The following is an 11044-nucleotide window of genomic DNA, read 5'->3' as shown; positions in this document are numbered from 1 at the left end:
TGTCAAGACCAGCTCCATCTTAGCAATAAAACAGCATGAAAATCAACAAATATTTGGCACTTGCCTCAGAACAAATTTGTTCCGGGGCAAGTAGTAACATCAGCTCTGGATTTCTGAATTCCACCTTCGAATGCAACTTTAGTCCCTCTGTGTAGCAGGGATTATCATCCCTGATGGACAGGATGATGGTGCAGAGACGCAGAGAAGGCATATAACTTGCCAAAGACACACAGCAAGTGAATGGATGGACCTGAATTCGAGTTACGTTGGCGAGGCTGCAAATGTATATATTTCGAGCAGATAATTTTTGTCACCCTAAGCAGGGGTTGCTTCTGGGATGGAGAAACAGAGGGGATGGGGAGCAGGGTCAGAGACCTTCTGTTCACTGTCTTTGATCTTTTGAATTTTGCATCATGAAATTTTTTTTAAGTCACCTCTACACCCAACATGGGGCTTGAACTCACGATCCCGAGATCAAGAGTCACATGCTCTCCTGACTGAGCCGGCCAGGCACCACGATGCATATTTTATTTATAATGAAATTTAAAATACAGTCACATTTCTTAACTTCTGTGCTTCAGAGAATACCATCAAGAAAGTGAAAGAAAAACCCACGGAAGGAGAGAGAATATTTGCAAATCATAGCTATAAGGGTCTGCTGCTCAGAATATGTAAAGAAATTTTAAAACTAGCAATAAAAACAAAATAACCAATTGTTTGAAATGGGCAAAGGATTTTAATGGACATCTCTCCAAAAAAGATATACCAAAAAAAAAAAAAAAGATACACACAAAAAAGTTGCTCAACATCATTAGTCATTAGGGAAATGCAAATCAAAACCACGATGAGACACCACCTCACCCCTGCTAGTATGGGCTGAATCAAAAAGGCAGACAATAGCAAGTGTTCGCGAGGATGGGGAGAGACTGGAGCCCTCCTGTCATACTAGTGGGAAAGCACGATGATGCCACTGCCATGGGGTATAGGCCGGCACTTCTTCCCAAAGTTAAACCTGGCAACGTGTGTGTACCCGAGACAAATGACATCTGGTCTACACCGAAACATGGAGGTGCACATCCATAGCACCATTATTCATAACAGCCCCAAACTAAAAACAGTCCAAATGTCCATCACCTGATAGATGAATGCACACAACGCGTCCATCCACACGCTGGATATCAGCCCCAAACAGGAGCGAGGCGCCCACACGCGCTGCCCCGGGGACGGACCCCGAGCCCACGATGCTCAGGGAGGGAACCAGACACAGAAGGCCACACGGGGTGTGAGTCCACGTGGGTGACACATCCGCGGACAGGAAGGGGGCTCGTGGGGCAGTGTGTGTGGGGGTGATTGCTAATGGGGACGTGTTTCCTTTAGGGGTGATAAAAATGTTCCAAGATTAGATTGTGGTGATGGTTGTACAACTTTAGAGTACACTGAAAACCACTGAATCATACACTTTAAAGAGTGAATGTTTTGGTACGTGGATGACATATATTTTATTTATTTATTTATTTTTAAAGATTTTATTTATCTATTTGAGAGAGAGAGAATGAGAGAGAGAGAGCACGAGAGGGAAGAGGGTCAGAGGGAGAAGCAGACTCCCCGCCGAGCAGGGAGCCCGATGTGGGACTCGATCCCGGGACTTCAGGATAATGACCTGAGCCGAAGGCAGTCGCTTAACCAACTGAGCCACCCAGGCGCCCGACATAAATTTTTAAAAAGCAAAGCAACGCAACACCCATATTCACAGCAGCATTTTTCACAACCGCTAAAATGTAGACGCGACCCAAATGTCCATCAGCAAAGGAATGGATAAACAAGAGGCGGCTCATTCATATACTGGAATATTACTCGGCCTGAAAAAGGAAGGACATCTGACACCTGCCACGACGCGGAGGGACCCTGAGGACACTGCTCAGTGAGAGGAGCCAGACCCAGAAGGACACATCCCGCAGGACCCCACTCCCAGGAGGTCCCCAGAGGAGTCCCGTCCACACAGACAGAGAGGAGAGGGTGGGAGCAGGGGCTGGGGCAGGGGGTGGGGAGTCCGTGTTTCGTGGGGACAGAGTCTCCGTGTGGGGAGACGGAACGTTCTGGAGACGGAGGGTGGGGCCCACCGAGCAGGGAGCCTGACGCGGGACTCGATCCCTGGACTCCAGGATCATGACCTGAGCCGAAGGCAGTCGCCCAACCGACTGAGCCACCCAGGCGCCCGAAATGGTCAATTTTCCGCCATATATATTTTATCACGATAAAAAAGTAAAAAGAAAAATAAGTCGACCTGAAGGAAGATATGAGGGTGGCCATGTTCTGTCTGGTTCCAATGTCCCAGTGGATGGCACATCCCATTAGTATATAAGTGTGGTTGTTTAGGAATAAAATCCAATTTTTTCTTCCAAAAAATTAGAATTAAAAATGGAAAGGTGCCCCCAAACAGTGTGAGGGGAAGATGTTAGCATTACTTTAAGCAGATGACTGCCCACCTTTATGTTCCCTCCGTCACACCCATGGCCGAGTGAGAACACCCAGCAGGGCATGAGCGGCCTGCTGCGGATCTGGGGTGGGCATCCGGGGGGCACAGACGGAGACAGCAGTAGCAGAATGAAGACTGGATCTACTTTGAAGGTCAAGTCGAGAAGATTTGATGCTGCGTCAGATGTCAGGGGGATGGGAAGCAAAGAACCCAAAGGGCTTCTGGGGGCCACAACACATTGGTTTGGGAAGACAGCAAGTGTGAGGCGTGAGCCATGACTCCGTTCTTCTTCTTCACAGTGGAGATGTGTCCATCAGATGTCCAGAGGCAGTGGACAGATGGATCAGGAGTGTCAGAGAGAGGGTGGGCTTGGCACTGGGAGTGGAGGGGTTGGTCTTCCCCAGCTCGAAGGCTGCATGGCATCCCCCAAGGGAGCACGGACAGAGAGGGCATTCCCGGGCACCCCAATGCTGGAGTCCAGCAAAGGGGGCAGAAAGGAGGTCAGTGGGAAACTAGAAGACGACTGGGTCACGGCCAGCAGTTTCCAGCAAACAGGCCTGGCCGCTCACCGCCTAATCCCCAGGGCTCAGGATACAGTCCTGCAGAGTGGTGCCCGCTAAACACCTGCTTAAAGAACGAACATTTGCCTTTAAGCTTGCAGACGAGAAAAATGGCGAGCATCAGGAACCCTCATGCAATCACTAGGGACAAGTCACACCAAAGCAGGTCTTCATTCGCTTGTTAGAGCGAACCATAGAAGGAGACAGGCAGAGGGTACCCCGAATTCCAGCCAAGTCAGGAGCTGGGCGGTGCCCGGGAGTGAGGAAGAATGTGGCCGGGGTATGCTGATCAGCAAACAGACCAGGGTACACATGGCCCGTTCCTGGACCTGCCTGTGTGTATGTGTGTGCACACATTTCGTTTTACTCTTAACCTCAATGTTATATAAATAATATAGACACAATTATTTTTTAAAAGGCTCCTGATCTCTTTCTTCTGTCTTCAGAACCGGCAGTATGACATTCTTCCAAGATCTCTCTGACCCTCCTACCCTCCTCTTGTAATGGACCCTATAAAATATATCAGCTGCTTTCCTAGGGTTGCTGTCGTAGGCTCCCCAGACTGGGTAGCACAGAACAGCTGAAAGACAGTCTCTCAGTTCTGGGGCCAGAAGTCCCAAGTCGAGGTGTCGAGGTGTTGGTGGGGCCACGCTCCCTCCCAAGACCCCAGGTCCCGGCCTCTCTCCTAGCTTCCAGGAACCTCATAGACCCATGTCCTGGTCCCAGGATCGCCTCCCAGCGCCCTCCCTCTGTGTGGGTCTGTCTCTCCATGTCCAGATGTCCCCTTCTTATAAAGACAGCAGTCATAGTGGATTAGAGGCCCACCCTCCTCCAGCATGACCTCATGTTAACTAATCATATCGTCTTCAATAACCGTATCTCCAAAGAAGGTCACATTCTAAGGTGCTGGAGGTTAGGACTAGAACATGACATGTGTGTGCGCGTACACGCATGCGTGCGCGCACATGTCCACATATAAACACATCTACCTACCTACCTGGCTATCTACCCATCACCTGTCATTTTTACCTTGACTCGAGTGAAGATGCCGAGGTGCTGAAGGCGAGCTTATCAACCATTCGGGAGCCACATCTGGCTGAACAGAGCTATGTCTGGATTCGAGGTACACCACGAGAAAACCCCCGAATGAACACCAAGTTTCCTGGAGGGGCCGTAAAGATTCTGTGCATGCTCTCAAAGGCCAACTGGCTGCATGGGGACCGAGGTCCAGTCTGGGAAGATGAGAAAGTTCTGGAGACGGGTGGTGAGCATGGCCGCTCCCCAGGGTGAGTATTCGAGGCCTCTGAACGGCACACCTAGAAAGGGTTAAAATGGTAACTGTTACGCAATGTATAATTTACTACAATTATTTTTTAAAAGGGGGGAAAAGTCAGTTGGCTAACTGCAAGGCGGGGTCCTGGATGGGGTCAAGAAACAGAAAAAGGGCCTTAGTGGAAAAACGGGCGTAGTCCAAATCCACAACAGAGTTTTACTGATGGGGGTTTATGGATGTTGGTTCCCAGCTGTGACAAATAAAGGTGGGGGTGTATGATGCTGGCTTTGGGGGAAGCCGGGTGAAAGGTGTATGGGAAGTCTCTCTAGAATCTTCGCAGCTTTTCTATAAAATTCTAAAAGTTTCCTAAGAGGGATGCCTGGGTGGCTCAGTCGGTGAAGCGTCTGCCTTCGGCTCAGGTCATGATCCCATCCCACCAGGGTCCTGGGATCGAGCCCCTCATTGGGCTCCCTGCTCAGCAGGAGACTGCTTCTCCCTCTGCCCCGTGTCACCCTGCTCATGCTTTCTCTCTCTGTCTCAAATAAATGAATAAAATCTTTAAAAAAATAAATAAATAAAACTTTTCTAAAATGAAGCTGAACAGCCAAAGACAGCAAAACTCAAGGTTACGTGGGTGTATACATTTGTCAGACCCATCAAACTACATAATTAATATCTGTGCATTTTACTTTATGTAGCCTATATCTAAATTTTTAAAAAGATTTTATTTATTTATTTGAGAGAGAGAGCAAGAGACAGCACAAACAGGGGGAGTGGTAGGCAGAGGGACAGGGAGAAGCAGGCTCCCCGCCGAGCAAGGAGCCAGACACGGGACTCAATCCCAGGACCCTGGGACCATGACCTGTGCCAAAGGCAGATGCTTCACCGACTGAGCCACCCAGGTGCCCGTAGCCTATACCTTAATTTAAAGATACCCGGCAAAAGTCACCTGATGGAAAACGTCCATCAGATTGGCCCAGAGAGTCCACATTTTAAAAATGTATCTAAAGGAAATATTTTGGGTTGTGCTTCAAGACGTAGCTGCAAGGATGTTCCACTGAGCGTTGTTTATAAAAGCAAGATACGGGGAGATGATGCAAATGTCCTGTGGCAGGAGTTTTGGGTAATGAAATACACAGGGGTGATATTTAGAATATTTGGCCACCTGATAAAGCCTGAGCACTGAGTGGACAAGTACCCGAGAGGGGGATGTCAGACCAGCTCTTGGTCGCAGCTGGGCCTCTGCCTACTGTCTGGTACACTGCATGGGGCACTCTAGCCCCGGGCTGGCAGATGTGCACAACCTCAGGAGAATTTCCTGGAAGCCTTGTGGAGAGCCCTTCCATCAGACTCATCAGGTCCAGCTCCAAATCGCCAACAGGGCTGCTGAGGCCTAAGTCAGAGAATCCAGAGCGAAGTTTAATTCCTAAAATTATGTTGGTGTTTGCACACCATGTTCGTAGTCGCCAAAAGGTGCAAGCAACCTAAAGGTGTCCATCCATGGATGAAGGATACACATGGCGTGGTCCATCCACGTGCGGGAACACGCTCCAGCCTCAGGAAGGAAGGGACCCTGACACCTGCCATGACGTGGAGGGACCCCGAGGACACCGGGCTCAGTGAGAGGAGCCAGACCCAGAAGGACACATCTCGCAGGACCCCAGTCCCAGGGGGTCCCCAGAGGAGTCCCGTCCACACAGACAGAGAGGAGAGGGTGGGAGCCGGGGCTGGGGCGGGGGGTGGGGAGTCCGTGCTTCGTGGGGACAGAGCCTCCGTGGGGGGAGATGGAACGTTCTGGAGACAGCAGGTGGGGGTGGCTGCAGGACAGGGTGAGTGTGCTTCACGCCGCGGAGCTGTGCGCTTAGAGATGGTTACGATGGTGACTTATGTATATCTTACACAATAAAAATATCAAGAGTTCTGATTTTTTTTTTTTTTAAAGACTAAAAAGAAGGAAAGCAAAGAATATCAGGGTCCAGCTCCGCAGAGGCCAGCCTTTTTAATCTGGCAAGTAAGGATATTAGTAAAAAAAGAAGGGGCACACTGCTGCCCACAAGTACAGAGACAAGGCCCCCCTCCACCCCAGACTCTGAGTCCCGCTGGGGCCACAGCGCTGAATTTGGGGGCCGCCACGTTACAGGCCATGGGTGCCCAAGAAACCCGGGATTGTGTGTGGGCCACGAGGGAGGCTGGGGGCCGCCAGGAGCCCCTCTGCGCTCCTCCCCTGCAGGTGAAGCCTCCTCCCACTCGGGCTCCTCCCAGGTCCCCGGGCTCCACCCGAACCCGCTCCCGGGCAGAGCTAACATTTAACCAGCACGCCCAGGGTGGCCAAACCAGGTGCGCAGGTATGAAGGAGCATACCTGCCTGGCAAATCACTGCCGCTTGGAGCGCCCGGAAGCCTCTCCAAGTCAGCCCCGGAGCATCACAGGAGTCCTGCAGCCTCCGGATCCACAGCAGCTGGGGAGAAGCCCAGCCTCCTTGCGCCTGGGGGGCTAGGGCACCCCGCCCCCTGTAGGCTCTTTAGACTTGGCCCACAAGGTAGAGGAAGGGGGGGTCTTTTCTTTTCTGGCACAGCTTGCGGTCCCTTACTGCACCCTGCAGCTCAGTATTCCTATCTGTGCAATGGGCCTTGCAGCCGCCACTCCCGGAGGATGCCTCTCTCTGGCCTCTCTCCCCGCCTGCGCCCTGGTCTCCTGGATGCCCCTGCACTCCCAGGCTGGACGAGGACCCCAGGGCCTCTCAGAACCTGGACAGAGGGCTCCAAAGCCGGGGGGCGGGGGCAGCCTGCCTGCCTTTGGGGACTGGCTCAGAGCTCTGTCTCTGCCAATCTCTCCCTGGCCTGGCCCCACGTTGTAAGAATTTGCTGAGGGCCATGGGTCACATGAGAGAGGGTGATTCCGCATCCCCCCGGGCCCCCCCCCCGCTTACATAGGGTGATGTCTGGGGACATCAGTGGTTGTGACACTAGGGGGTGCTCCTGGCATCGAGGGGTTGGGGCATCGAGGGGTTGGGGCTGAGGATGCTGCTGAACCCCCCCCCGGCCGTGTGCTCAGGACAGGCCCCCCCCCGAGAATGATCAGGCCCCAGATGGCCACAGTGCCGATGGGGAGAAAGTCTGGCCTGGGTCTAACTTCAATCCTGCCTGCTGCCAAGCGTGCCCCTTGCTTCTCCCTCTTTGTGCTCTGCAGGGAAGGAATACTTGCCCCATGGCTCAGGACAACCTAGGACTTGAGCCATCCCGCTGCCCACTGCCCCTGCCACCCCAGGCAGCGCGTCTCCACTCAGGGCCTCAGCTTTCCATCTGGGCAATGGGCCTGAAGCTGGACAACGAGGGAAGCCTCAGAGATGGTCCCCGGGGGTCGGCTTCGCCTGCGGGACCCCAAAAGGACCAGGTCGGTCCTGGCTCCGCGCCCCCCAGCCCGGCTGGAGATGGAGAGCAGAGGAGACCAGACCGCGGGGGTGGGGGTGGGGGGGGAACGGGAGAACACTGCTGCATTTCTGGTCCGAGTTCTTTCTTTTTTTAAAATCACCGCAGTTGAAAGAGCGACTCCTCCCTCCGTCCTGCGCCTGCCACGTGGGCCGCCCGGCAGCCGCCCCTGTCCCCCAGCCCTCCCTGGGCTGGGCCGGGCCGGCAGCAGGAGCTTTGGTTTCACTTTGGTGCCACCGGTTTCACTTTCGGGCAGGAGAAGAAAAGAGAAGGCCGAGCAAGGGATGGAGAGCGCACAGGAGGCTCCGCCGGCCACAGGGTCAGCCGCCCGCCCGCCGCCTCGGCCGCCGCACTCCCATCCCGGGGGGCTGCCTCCTGACCTTACTCCTGGCCCGGGGATTCTCGTCTCTCTCAGAGTCAAGGTCAAGGGGTCAAGGTCAAGTTCGCTAGTGATTGTGGGCGGGGCAAGCCACCTCCTCCCTCTGGGCTCCTTTCCCCAAACCCACCCCCTTGAAAGTGGGGCTGAGAGTCACTCCACCAGCCAACATCAAGGACCGTCCCACCACGTCCCCAGTGGGGAGCGGGTGGGGCAAGGTGCAAGGCAGAACAGGATGTCGGGTCAGCTGACTTCCCCCGGCAAGAGACCCTTTGGCCCAGAAACCACTAGGAAGGAGGCTCCATGTGGTCCGAGTCTGGGCCTGGATATGTGTGTGTGTTGTGGGGGGGCGGGAGAGGACAGTGTCCCTGAAGCCACCTGCCGTGGCATCTGTCTGGCAGACCCAGGCTGGAAGCCCAGCTGCTCTGCTGGCTTTCCGGCACACCTGCCCGGCTCTGGGACTCAAGTGTTCTCATCTGTGAAATGGGCGTGGCCTTGTTGCTTAGCCCCATGCGCCCCTCTCCTCCTTGGGGGGCCCTGCTGCCCTTGTGCAGAATGGGGGTCCACTGCCTTCTGAGCCTGAGAGCCACACCAGGGCAGGAACCGGGCCCCGTGCCCCTGTCTCTGCAGCACAGGTTCAGGGCCTGGTAGAGGACTCGCCAGACAGGACCGGGGAGTCACCCGAGGCATATGTCAATAACATGGCGTGGGCAAGATAAGACAATATGTGTGCCAATGGGACAGGGTGGCTTGTTTTTTTAATAACAGCTTCATTGAGATATTAATTCACCCACTTCAAGGGTATAATTCACTAGTTAGTACATTCACGGAGCTGTGCAACCACTACCACTAATTCTGGAACGTTCCATCGCCCCAGAAAGAAGCCCTATCCCTTCCCCTCCCCACCCCCGGCCCCCATGAGCCCCCTTCCCGTCGTGGGTGACCCCGTTCCGGACGTGTCACCCACGTGGACTCACACCAAGTGGGCCCTTCTGTGTCTGGTTCCCTCCCTGAGCGTCGTGGGCTCGGGGTCCGTCCCCGGGGCCGCACATGTGGGCGCCTCGCTCCTGCTCGCGGCCAAGGGACGCCCCCGTGCGTGGGGGGACACACTGTGTGTATCTGCTCTTCAGCTGATGGACATCTGGCTTGTTTCCAGCCTGGGCTCCGGTGAATCACACTGCTGTGAATGGGGGCAGGTGTTACGGTGACCACAACAAGTGTTGACTAGTGCGTGTCCACCCCCCAGTAAGTGATGTCTGGGGACCCTGTGTTTTGTGGGGTAACAAGCACCACAACGTGCAGAGAGAGGAGGGGCAGTCCGCAGTGGGGCTCTGGCACCCAGGCTCTCCAGGTCTCTGCTGGGCTCCGGGAACCCCTTCCCCACCCCCTAGGTTGGCCCATTGGTGAACCCGGGACTCCCCCAGAGGCCCCCAGAGGCTCCCCCACACTCAGGGGCAGCCCTCAGGTGCTGGCTGACAGAGTGCAGGGGGCCAGGCGGGCAAGGGAGGGGAGAGGTGGGGAGGGGAAGGAGGAGTCACACAGGGAGCGACTTCCTGCTCTTTAATGTGGGGTGAAGACAGGGGACAGCACACCTAGGGGTTCCTTCAAGCATCCCTCCTGACCCCCAACCCCAGGACCCCGGGCCTCGGCCTTGCCAATGCACCTCCCAGGTCCTGGTGCTGGGACCCCGCCCCCCCTGCGGGCCAGCCAAAAAGCCAGCCCAAATCCAGGTGTCATCCGTGGGGAACCAAGTCCAATGTCTGCTCGTGGGTCCAGCGGGGAGATGTCCATTCCAACCCTCTGCCTGCTTTTTAATTGGGGCGCTTGTCTTTTGGTTGCTGAGCTGTAAGGATTCTTTATGCTCTGGACCCTAGAGCCATCTCCCACTCTCTGGGTTGTCTCTTGATGGGGTCCTTTCATGCACCCGGTTTGATCAGTCCAAGCGCACCTGTGTTTTCTTTTGCTGCTTGTGCTTACGTGTTATGTTGAAGAACCCACTGCCAAGTCCGAGGCCACGAAGATGGAAGGTGGGAGAAAATCCAACAAGCAGCGATGCTGAAGGTTCACTGGAAGGTCTGGTGGCCCCAACGGTGGCCCTTGTTGGGGCGGGGGTGGGGTGGGGGTGGGGAGCAGGCTGCCCTGAGTGGGGGGAGGGGGGATGTTTGTCCTGAGCCTGAAGTTTGAGCAGGAGTTGGGGGTGGAGAAGGGTGATGACAGAGAAGCTTCCAGAACAGGGAGCAGCAGGTGCACACAGGGAGGGAGGCAAGAGTGAGAGATTTGCACTTCCCCTGCGCCCCTCCCCTTCCCCCCCCCCATGACCCCTGGACAGCCCCTGCGCCTGCACCCTGGGTCCCAGGGCCCAACAGACATGGGGGTGGTGATGTGATTGTGTTTAGAAACCTGGGTCCCTGTGAAAAAATCCTGTCACTGGAAGAAAGGAGATGAGGGTCAGGGCACGGGGGTGGCGAGTGACCCCTGCATGAGCTTGTACGTGAGCGGAGGGGGTGACTGCAGCCACACAGGAGGGTTACAGGGGTGAGGAAAGCAGGGGTGTCCTCCCTGAGAAGGTGAATTCTGAGCAGCTGCCCACATACCAGTGAGCAGGAGCTAGGCAGGTGCAGAGAGAACAGTGTGTGGAAGGGCTCAGAGGCGAGCAGAACCGGACATGTGCAGGGAGTGGACAGCCGAGCCAGGTGGGCTTGGTTCTTTGGGGGGCAGGGGGCACCCAGGACAGCTTCTCAGGGGCCAGCCTTCACCTCCACGTGAGGCAGGCCACCCAGCCAGGGTCCCTGTGGAAGAGACAGATCTAAGGGCAGGCCGCGCAGGGGTCTCCAGGCCACAGCCTCGCCCTGCCCTTTAGGACCCAGCTCTGTGACGTTCTTTGCACTCCGAGGTCTGCTTCCCTGAGGCCCCCCACTGATGCCTGGACGT

General features: G+C 55.3%; 2 long non-coding RNA genes across 11 annotated transcripts in view; one reads left to right on the top strand and one right to left on the bottom strand.

Moving 5' to 3' along the window:
- Positions 1 to 794: 794 nt before the first annotated feature.
- On the bottom strand, positions 795 to 8392 carry LOC114226333 (uncharacterized). Of its 3 annotated transcripts, none has more exons than XR_003612731.2 (3): positions 8118 to 8392; positions 4066 to 4352; positions 795 to 3103 (listed from the first exon to the last, which is right to left on the bottom strand). It is a non-coding gene; the product is annotated as an uncharacterized LOC114226333 (long non-coding RNA). The 3 variants fall into 3 exon arrangements; XR_003612729.2 differs by lacking the exon at positions 8118 to 8392 and adding an exon at positions 6671 to 7300; XR_003612730.2 differs by lacking the exon at positions 8118 to 8392 and adding an exon at positions 6671 to 7300 and having other exon boundaries at positions 795 to 3100.
- LOC114226332 (uncharacterized) overlaps positions 7974 to 11044 on the top strand; it is a 7838-nt gene continuing 4767 nt past the window's right edge. For 3 of the 8 annotated variants that reach the window (XR_003612724.2, XR_003612723.2, XR_015766696.1), the window contains exons 1-2: positions 7980 to 9358; positions 10105 to 10186. This is a non-coding gene — a long non-coding RNA (uncharacterized LOC114226332). Of the gene's footprint in view, positions 9359 to 10104; positions 10187 to 11044 lie in introns of all 8 variants that reach the window. The other 5 variants (XR_015766691.1, XR_015766695.1, XR_015766694.1 and 2 more) reach the window with 5 other exon arrangements.

The sequence above is a fragment of the Eumetopias jubatus genome, unplaced genomic scaffold (assembly GCF_037043125.1).
Source record: "Eumetopias jubatus isolate StellerSeaLion01/CBP00866 unplaced genomic scaffold, mEumJub1_p1.0 scaffold_1, whole genome shotgun sequence".
In the NCBI taxonomy this organism is placed as follows: Eukaryota; Metazoa; Chordata; class Mammalia; order Carnivora; family Otariidae; genus Eumetopias; species Eumetopias jubatus.
The sequence above is the reverse complement of the archived record's forward strand: the minus strand, read 5'-3'. Positions and strand labels throughout refer to the sequence as shown.